The sequence below is a fragment of the Entelurus aequoreus genome, linkage group LG08 (assembly GCF_033978785.1).
Source record: "Entelurus aequoreus isolate RoL-2023_Sb linkage group LG08, RoL_Eaeq_v1.1, whole genome shotgun sequence".
NCBI lineage: Eukaryota > Metazoa > Chordata > Actinopteri > Syngnathiformes > Syngnathidae > Entelurus > Entelurus aequoreus.
The window spans coordinates 16,462,512-16,472,724 of record NC_084738.1 but is presented as its reverse complement, the minus strand read 5'-3'; the positions used below and the strand labels follow the sequence as shown (position 1 = coordinate 16,472,724).

The window sequence follows — 10,213 nt, the reverse complement described above, 5'->3', positions numbered from 1 at the left end:
GTGGAATGTCTCTGGCATTTTACTTTTGCCATTTGTCTTTTTGTTGGTGCAATCCTCATAGACCCACAAGTAAAAGGACAAGACCTCCCCCTCGTCAGGTCTGCGCCCCCACCCACGGGAGCAGTCGATTGTTAAGGTCAAGAAAACTCAGGAAGGAAACGACTCCCTCCCACTCCTCACCATCAGTTCTATAACCAAATGGACTCGGCTCCGTCACGCCTCGAAGACCCTGTCTTCTAGCCCATTAATTTTGTCATTTCACCCTAAAATTGGACTTCTTCATAAATCCCACGAGTTAGATTAACTTGAAATTTGTCACCCAATGTCACAAAACACTAGGGCCTGATCTTTTAAAGATATGCATGTACTAATACCGTATTTTTCGGACTATAAGTCGCATTTTTTTCATAGTTTGGCCGGGGGTGCGACTTATACTCAGGAGCGACTTATGTGTGAAATTATTAACACATTACCGTAAAATATCAAATAATATTATTTAGCTCATTCACGTAAGAGACTAGACGTATAAGATTTCATGGGATTTAGTGATTAGGAGTGACGGATTGTTTGGTAAACGTATAGCATGTTCTATATGTTATAGTTATTTGAATGACTCTTACCATAATATGTTACGTTAACATACCAGGCACGTTCTCAGTTGGTTATTTATGCGTCATATAACGTACACTTATTCAGCCTGTTGTTCACTATTCTTTATTTATTTTAAATTGCCTTTCAAATGTCTATTCTTGGTGTTGAATTTTATCAAATAAATTTCCCCAAAAATTGCGACTTATACTCTAGTGCAGGGGTCACCAAAGTGGTGCCCGCGGGCACCAGGTAGCCCGTAAGGACCAGATGAGTAGCCCGCTGGCCTGTTCTAAAAATAGCTCAAATAGCAGCACTTACCAGTGAGCTGCCTCAATTTTTTAAATTGTATTTATTTACTAGCAAGCTGGTCTCGCTTTGCCCGACATTTTTAATTCTAAGAGAGACAAAATTCAAATAGAATTTGAAAATCCAAGAAAATATTTTAAAGACTTGGTCTTCACTTGTTTGAATAAATTCATTAATTTTTTTACTTTGCTTCTTATAACTTTCAGAAAGACAATTTTAGAGATAAAATACAACCTTAAAAATGATTTTAGGATTTAAAAAAAACAAAAACCTTTTTACCTTTTAAATTCCTTCCTCTTCTTTCCTGACATTTTAAATCAATGTTCAAGTAAAAAAAAAAATTTATTGTAAAGAATAATAAATACATTTTAATTTAATTCTTCATTTTGGCTTCTGTTTTTTCGACGAAGAATATTTGTGAAATATTTCTTCAAACTTATTATGATTAAAATTCAAAAAAAATATTCTGGCAAATCTAGAAAATCTGTAGAATCAAATTTAAATCTTATTTCAAAGTGTTTTGAATTTCTTTTAAAATTTTTGTTTTGGAAAATCTAGAAGAAATAATGATTTGTCTTTGTTAGAAATATAGCTTGGTCCAATTTGTTATATATTCTAACAAAGTGCAGATTGGATTTTAACCTATTTAAAACATGTCATCAAAATTCTAAAATTAATCTTAATCAGGAAAAATTACTAATGATGTTCCATAAATTATTTTTTTTATTTTTTCAAAAAGATTCGAATTAGCTAGTTTTTCTCTTCTTTTTTTCGGTTGAATTTTGAATTTTAAAGAGTCGAAATTGAAGATAAACTATGTTTCAAAATTTTATTGTCATTTTTTTTTCGTGTTTTCTCCTCTTTTAAACCGTTCAATTAAGTGTAAATATCATTAATTGTTAATAATAACATAGAGTTAAAGGTAAATTGAGCAAATTGGCTATTTGTGGCAATTTATTTAAGTGTGTATCAAACTGGTAGCCCTTCGCATTAATCAGTACCCAAGAAGTAGCTCTTGGTTTCAAAAAGGTTGGTGACCCCTGCTCTAGTGCGACTTATACACTACCGTTCTAAAGTTTGGGGTCACCCAAACAATTTTGTGGAATAGCCTTCATTTCTAAGAACAAGAATAGACTGGCGAGTTTCAGATGAAAGTTCTCTTTTTCTGACCATTTTGAGCGTTTAATTGATCCCACAAATGTGATGCTCCAGAAACTCAATCTGCTCAAAGGAAGGTCAGTTTTGTAGCTTCTGTAACGAGCTAAACTGTTTTCAGATGTGTGAACATGATTGCACAAGGGTTTTCTAATCATCAATTAGCCTTCTGAGCCAATGAGCAAACACATTGTACCATTACCATTGGCGGCATGGCGTAGTGGGTAGAGCGCCCGTGTCAGAAACCTGAGGGTTGCAGGTTCGCTCCCCGCCTCTTACCATGCCGTTGTGTCCTTGGGCAGGACACTTCACCCTTGCCCCCGGTGCCGCTCACACCGGTGAATGAATGTTGAATGAATGATAGGTGGTGGTCGGAGGGGCCGTAGGCGCAAATTGGCAGCCACGCTTCCGTCAGTCTACCCCAGGGCAGCTGTGGCTACGAAAGTAGCTTACCACCACCAGGTGTGAATGAATGATGGGTTTTTAACATGTAAAGCGACTTTGGGTACTTAGAAAAGCGCTATACAAATCCCAGGTATTATTATTATTATTATTAGAACACTGGAGTGATAGTTGCTGGAGTTGGGCCTCTATACACCTATGTAGATATTGCACCAAAAACCAGACATTTGCAGCTAGAATAGTCATTTACCACATTAGCAATGTATAGAGTGCATTTCTTTAAAGTTAAGACTAGTTTAAAGTTATCTTCATTGAAAAGTACAGTGCTTTTCCTTCAAAAATAAGGACATTTCAATGTGACCCCAAACTTTTGAACGGTAGTGTATATGTTTTTTTCCTTCTTTATTATGCATTTTCAGCAGGTGCGACTTATACTCCGGTGCGACTTATACTCCGAAAAATGCGGTAATACACTTGCAAGCTTGATAGGGCACGCAAAACTGATCTAAGCTCGAGCGCAGAGGATTGCCTTTCTTCAGTGACGGGCCGTGCATTTCCCACCTAGGCCTTCAGGGATGTCCGACTTTAATGATTACCTCTCAAAATACCATCATTGATGTCACCACATGACCATTGCTGGAGAAATACTACACAGGAACACATTTTCACCACTACTTTGTATTGAAACACATCAACCGTATACAAAACGGGTTATATTCTGGCGCATTTAAAAATCAATTAAAACGCATCAGCAATTAAAACATATCTTATGTGGTACGGTCAAAATTAAAATTGCAAAAAAACATTAAATGTGAAAGAATGACGAAATAAAATATTTGAACTCACAATTTGTAGCACCCATTCGACACCGCATAAGCCAGTGGTACCCCTCGTAGTCGTTTGATTCGAGTGAAAATGGCGAGAATTTCCCCATTCATCGCCGGAACAGCTGAGCTAGCTTCCGGGGTTGGCCGACATCATCTCACAAGATGTAGTTTCTCTTTAAATATCCTTCTTGAAAAATGGCCTCGCAAATATATATCTGCCACCTAATCAACGTTTAGTTCTCCTTCTTTGTGGGTTGTGGTGCAACACTTCCTGCTTCCTGCTAAATTGCAACCTGTGAATGACAAGTGAGTATCCAATCACAGTCTCGTTAACATTAGGCTACCTAGATAGGCTACTGTCAACAACTTGTGATCTGATTGGCTATCGCAACTGTCTCTCAACTCTGTGTTCTCAAATTCATCCGCTAACGGTCCCGATGAGTATCCAATCACAGGACGCGTGAATGTCACGTTCAACCTTGTCAGAATAACTGTCAGATGGGAAGCGACATGAAGGTGTCGGTTTCTTTGATGTATTGTAATCCACAGGAAGATTTTGTCTTGACCCGAGATCTACAAAGCGGAGAGGAAGGGTACAGGTCTACGCGACAAACCTTAGGCCAGCTAGAAGGCCTTACTGACAACAACTCGTGATCTGATTGGCTGTCGCAATTATCTATCAACAGTATGTGTCTGTTTACTTACAGTGCATGGACGCCCGCATTGTTGATTCTGAAAGACCCCGGGCAGATTTCGTACAGCATGGCAACATAAGCTTGCTGAATTCTGATTGGATACAAATTAAAACTAAAAACAACAGCACTGGAAGGAGCATAGTATGACATGAAGGGAAAGTAAATTAAAAAATACTTTTATCATTAAGTATGATCATGATTTCTGGTTATGTTAGGCCATCAGAGAAGGCCTTGCTGGCACTGACGGCACACCACTGCATTTCTTAAATGCGCAACATAGACAGAGCAATCTATTTAGCGTGTCTGTCTTCATGAATATGCAGAATGTATGTCGATTATCAGAACACTCACAATACTGGGAGGAGAAGATGCAAATATAATCATTTAGCACTTCGCAATGTGATTTATCAAGACTTAAAGTAGCAGTAGAGTGGAAAAACAAGTTGTATTCACAATCCGCAAAGTATGTAAAAAATACAGTTTAAACATCACAAAATGCCCCAAATTCAGTCTGACATTTTGAATATTCTGCTCCGGATATCTTCGGAAATTTCCGTAGATTCTACGTCACTGTCGTGACACTTCTGCACTCTGACCATGTTATTCCAATTGACCATGAATTCATTAACGTGGACCCCGACTTAAACAAGTTGAAAAATGTATTTGGGTGTTACCATTTAGTGGTCAATTGTACGGAATATGTACTGTACTGTGCAATCTACTAATAAAAGTCTCAATCAATCAATCAAATTAGATCAGTCGTACTGGAAATACGCAAACATTTGAAAGAGATGTGCTGTTTATCATTCACAATCCTTACGTAAGTCAAGAACTCAATATGCTTGGCTTTTTTTCATGCTTTCGAAATCGTAAATAAAAGCGGGACAGTTGAGTCAACAGATCGAGGGTCCTCTGCTGCGCTCATTGTACATCCAGAAACCGCCAACAATACTCCATTTAACTGTTGTGACCTGAAAATTAACCAAATATTAGTGACATTGTTATTATAAGCGCCAATGCAGATGACCTATTTTAGCGGCGCATTGATAGGAGTGAGTTAATGCTAGCTCACGCTAGCTACTGTTGTTGACACACGGCTGCTTTTGCTTCGTCTCAAACTTGCTGAAAGTAAATTGTAGATTATAATTCATGCCCGTCTCACCTGGTGGTAGACAAATGTGGCCATGGACCGACAGGCTGGTCGACTTTCACATCCTCATGGTGGTGAAAAAGACGCTAGTTGCTGCAAATTATTTTTAACCCTTAAATCTTCATCTAAACTGAATTATGGGAGCCACCCGTCGGTTGGCATCCCAGCGAGGGTGGAAATATTGCAGTAAGTCTTTGTTTTATTCTAGTTTATTATGGTTAGTTATCCTCTTTTTTTTGGGCTCAAACATATATGGTTCTGGATCTGGATCATACTTTTTCCCAAAGTAATTGTTGTTGGCTCTCACAAAGTCTGCTTGATTAGCACTGTTGTTGATGGGGAAGGGATCTGTGGCTTTCTCATCATCTCTCAAAATGATTTGGAAATCTCTGTGAGATTGATACTCTTTCATATCTATTTGCAAACTTTGGAAGTAGAGCTGTCCGATCATGGCTTTTTTGCCGATATCCGATATTCCGATATTGTCCAACTCTTAATTACCGATTCCGATATGAACCGATACCAATATATACAGTCGTGGAATTAACACATTATTATGCCTAATTTTGTTGTGATGCCCCGCTGGATGCATTAAACAATGTAACAAGGTTTTCCAAAATAAATCAACTCAATTTATGGAAAAAAATGCCAACATGGCACTGCCATATTTATTATTGAAGTCACTAAGTGCATTATTTTTTTTTAACATGCCTCAAAACAGCAGCTTGGAATTTTGGGACATGCTCTCCCTGAGAGAGCATGAGGAGGTTGAGGTGGGCGGGGTTTGGGGGCGGCAGGGTTTTGTAGAGGGTAGCGGGGGGTGTATATTGTAGCATCCCGGAAGAGTTAGTGCTGCAAGGGGTTCTGGGTATTTGTTCTGTTGTGTTTATGTTGTGTTACGGTGCGGATGTTTTCCCGAAATGTGTTTGTCATTCTTGTTTGGTGTGGGTTCACAGTGTGGCGCATATTTGTAACAGTGTTAAAGTTGTTTATACCTCCACCCTTAGTGTGACCTGTATGGCTGTTGACCAAGTATGCTTTGCATTCACTTGTGTGTGTGAAAAGCCATAGATATTATGTGATTGGGCCGGCACGCAAAGGCAGTGCCTTTAAGGTTAATTGGCGCCCTGTGCTTCTCCCTACGTCCGTGCACACAGCGGCATTTTAAAAAGTCATACATTTTACTTTTTGAAACCGATACCGATAATTTTGAAACCGATACCGATAATTTCCGATATTACATTTTAAAGCATTTATCGGCTGATAATATTGGCAGTCCGATATTATCGGACATCTCTAGTTAGTTATCCTCTTTTTGTTTTGGGCTCAAACATACTGTATATGGTTCTGGATCATACTTTTTCCCAAAGTAATTGTTGTTGGCTCTCACAAAGTCTGCTTGATTAGCACTATTGTTGGTGGGGAACTCATCTGTGGCTTTCTCATCATCCCTCAAAATCATTTGGAAATCTCTGTGAGATTGATACTTTTTCATATCTACAGTATTTGCAAATTTTGGAAGTATTTTGGTGTCATAAATCACATATACTGTATATGATATGGGGAACTTGTTTTTCTACTCTACTGGTACTTTAAACTGTTCTGCAACCGCTGTTTAGCATTTATATTTAGTATGTCTTGACAGTATGTGCAAACTTGCACAGTTGCGCACAAATGGCTGTGAGAAAGGAAGCGATCGCGCTGCTAAGAGAGACGATGGAGAGAAATAATATTTGGTTGAACACAGTTAGGCCGTTTCTAAAACGTTGTATTCGAAGTTTCAGCCGCAGGAAGGTTTGTGTGGCATCTGTGTGCTAAAGAAGGCTGATTAGTGGAACTACCTTGCAGTGTTTTTACTCAGCTGTAGTCTTTAAACTAGTATGAAGTTTCATGATGTTTATTCATTTTTACAAACTCCACTTCTTTACACGAAACTACGAGAAGTGGACGGACTTTTTGAACGTATTAACAGAGAATTACAACCGGATTTTTGAAGTGGCGAGGCGAGCTGCTTACTGGGACTGGACAACCTTGTAGTTTGAAGATAAATGTGAAATAAAGGACGAGTGGCCCAAATGTAAATCACGTAAAATATTCACTAATTATTCACTTTGTTACTTGCTCTAAAAGTAGTCAGTGACACGCCATTTGTGTAGTTATTAGTCTCAAACCAATTAACAAAATGCTAATGCTGACAGGCTAATGCTAAATCTGATGTGTTTGTGTTGTCGTCGTAATTCATTAATTCATCAATTACTGAGGGGACGATTTTCTGACTGTTGGACATTACAGACGAAAACATGACTTTTTATGGAAAACTCATTACATTTAATTTTTAAATCATTTAATTTTGGATTGAATTTTATTTACTTACACTTTAGTGAAATAAATAGCACCTTTTTTCGCCCTGTATGTTTATTTACATGGTGTACGTCATCAGCCTGACTTGTACAAACTACACTGAACTGTAAATTGCGGTGGAAAAGACAAGCCGTAAAAGTCTACAAGAACTTATAGTTCCAGGAACTTGAAATTCCTCAACTTTTGGTGGAAAAAGGCCTATTGTCAATCCAGCAATATCACCTAATAGCTGCTGGATGATGTGTAAGGGACTGAATAAAACACATGCAACTGTTTTGTTTCAGTGTCTGCTGGTGTTTATTTTAAATGCTGTTCTTTTTTCGTATATAATGTATTATTACTGTATATTTATACAGTGCATCCAGAAAGTATTCACAGCGCTACACTTTTTCCACATTTTGTTACTTTGCAGCCTTATTCCAAAATGGAATACACATTTGTCCTAAAAATTCTACACACCATACCCCAAAATGACAATGTGAATTTTTTTACTTTTCAAAAAAAAATTTTGAACAGAAAAATTACATGTACATACTGTAAGTAGTCACAGCCTTTGCTCAACACTTTGTTAATGCAACTTTGGCAGAAATTACAGCCTCAAGTATTTTTGAATGCAATGCCACAAGCTTGGCACACCTATCTTTGGGCAGTTTCACCTATTCTTCTTTGCCCGTTCCTCTTTGCTGCACCTCTCAAGCACCATCAGGTTGGTTGGGAAGCGTTGGTTTTCATTCAGGATGTCTCTGTGCATGAATAATAATTTTTGGGGGGGATTTTTTTATTTTTATAAATTAGGATCTTTATTTTTTCTTTTTTTTTACTTCTTACATTTTTATTATGGGGTATTGTGTGTAGAATTTTGATGACTAAAATACATATTGGAATAAGGCTGTAATTACATAATATTTGGGATGTACTGCATCTCCTGTATAAAAAAGTTACAGACACATCATCACAACACGCCCGAGAATAGTGCACGCAATTTTATAATATGCACACACTGTTGAGCGCTTGTTATTTGGTCCCCCACTGTAACTTTATTGTGTTTAACCAAATTCAGTATATCTGTATGTGGAATTAAATTATGGAATGGATTAAGCAAAGCAATCAAACAATGTACTAATATGATCCACTTCAAGAAACTCTTCAAACTTAAAGTGTTTACAAAGTACAAAGAAGAAGAACCATGATAAACATTCTGAATTTATTTCATCCATCCATTCTTTCATTCTCAAAATAATCTTACTTATCTCATCATATGAAATATAACTTACTTCACCAATTATTATTTATTTATTTATTTTTATTGTGATTACTTATGGAGTATATTGTGAATAAATTGAGAACAGGAAGTGAACAAAAGTTTTAGCAACTGTTATGTAAAAGAAAAGGGGTAGGATTAAATAAAATCTGCTTCTTCCTACTCCTTTTCGAACATGTTAAAAAGGGAAACTGGAAATTGTGATGTATCATGTTGTATGCTTGCATGTTCGAAATAAACTCAAACTCAACTCAAAATTACCGCAACATTTCGTACAATACCTTACAATTTTAGCGAAATTGGTTAAAAACACAGTCGCCAACTTGGAGGCTGAGCAACTAATTGCTCATAAGCTTTTGACCGTTTGTCTACAACTGATCAAAGTTTATGTTACGTGTATGCTAGCATATCCTCCAAAGCATTTTAAGTGCGCATCATAGCAGGCGTTGCAGATGTCATTTACTGGAAATGTCAACTTATTTTGAAGAAACCCCAGTTGAGCCTGTGTTGTCAAGACCCGGGATTACTCTTGTGTTGTTGGCTTATTACCGCCAAGGGAAGTTCATACACATACTAATAACCCTTAGACAGAAAGCGGTCTCTGGTGAACTTGCACCTTTGACCTGGCTTTGACGGCCTTCGGTGGAGTGAACCGCATCTTGATAAGCATCTTGTGTTCAGAGTAGACCCTCCACACTGCGGGTGTAGCATGACAAAGTCTGGTGGTCATTAACATATTTGACCGCCAGGGAGACCACAGGGCCTGTTTGCCCTGCAAAAACCTTTAAAACAAGCCAAGTAATCCCTTTTGGAAATTGGATTGCCAATTGTAAATTCAATCCAAGACCAAATACAGGAGCTATAAACCGCTTTAAACTCCAGGTTATTCAAAGGGATATTCCGCCATGATCTCAAGTTACAACTTGTCTTTACACAGGCGGCTCTCCCTCTCTCCTCCCTTTCCTCCGACTCACTGCCTTCAGGCCGGTGTCGTCTGACTCGGTTAATGCACACGGACGTCTGGCAGCGCCACAGATGCGCAGGCTGTGATAACGCGAGTGCTCCGCTAAAGAGATTACGTGGGGAATAAAGAGCTCCTGATTTGGTTAGAGCGAGGGATAGCGTATGTCGATTTGTGCAGCAAGGTGCCTGGAGCGACCATGGCTGGAAAACCAAGCATTCGTCGCGTTGTTATCTGAAGGATGTATGGTGGAGTTCTGGCTTCTTAGATTGAGATCCTAATCAGTTGCATTAAAGATGGATCCTCAATGGTTTTAGGATGTCCAGCCACTCATACCTCAAATAACCTTTAATGGACACTTTATCAATAGTATCCAATACAAGAGCTGTATCAAAAAACCTCTGCCTTGTAGTCTGCTTGCAAGTGCTGGTCTAGTTCACTTCAGCTCAAAATGTCAATGCAACACTCACCAGTGTTAAAGCAGAGCTACGTTATGTTAGCTCT

At 38.2% G+C, this 10,213-nt stretch overlaps 1 protein-coding gene and 1 long non-coding RNA gene across 2 annotated transcripts in view; one reads left to right on the top strand and one right to left on the bottom strand.

The window, feature by feature from the left end:
* Window positions 1-10,213, bottom strand: part of ngfrb (nerve growth factor receptor b) — a 73,690-nt gene that overhangs the window by 27,328 nt on the left and 36,149 nt on the right. The gene's annotated exons all lie outside the window — the stretch shown is intronic.
* Window positions 1-10,213, top strand: part of LOC133655491 (uncharacterized) — a 92,678-nt gene that overhangs the window by 58,938 nt on the left and 23,527 nt on the right. The window lies entirely within an intron of this gene.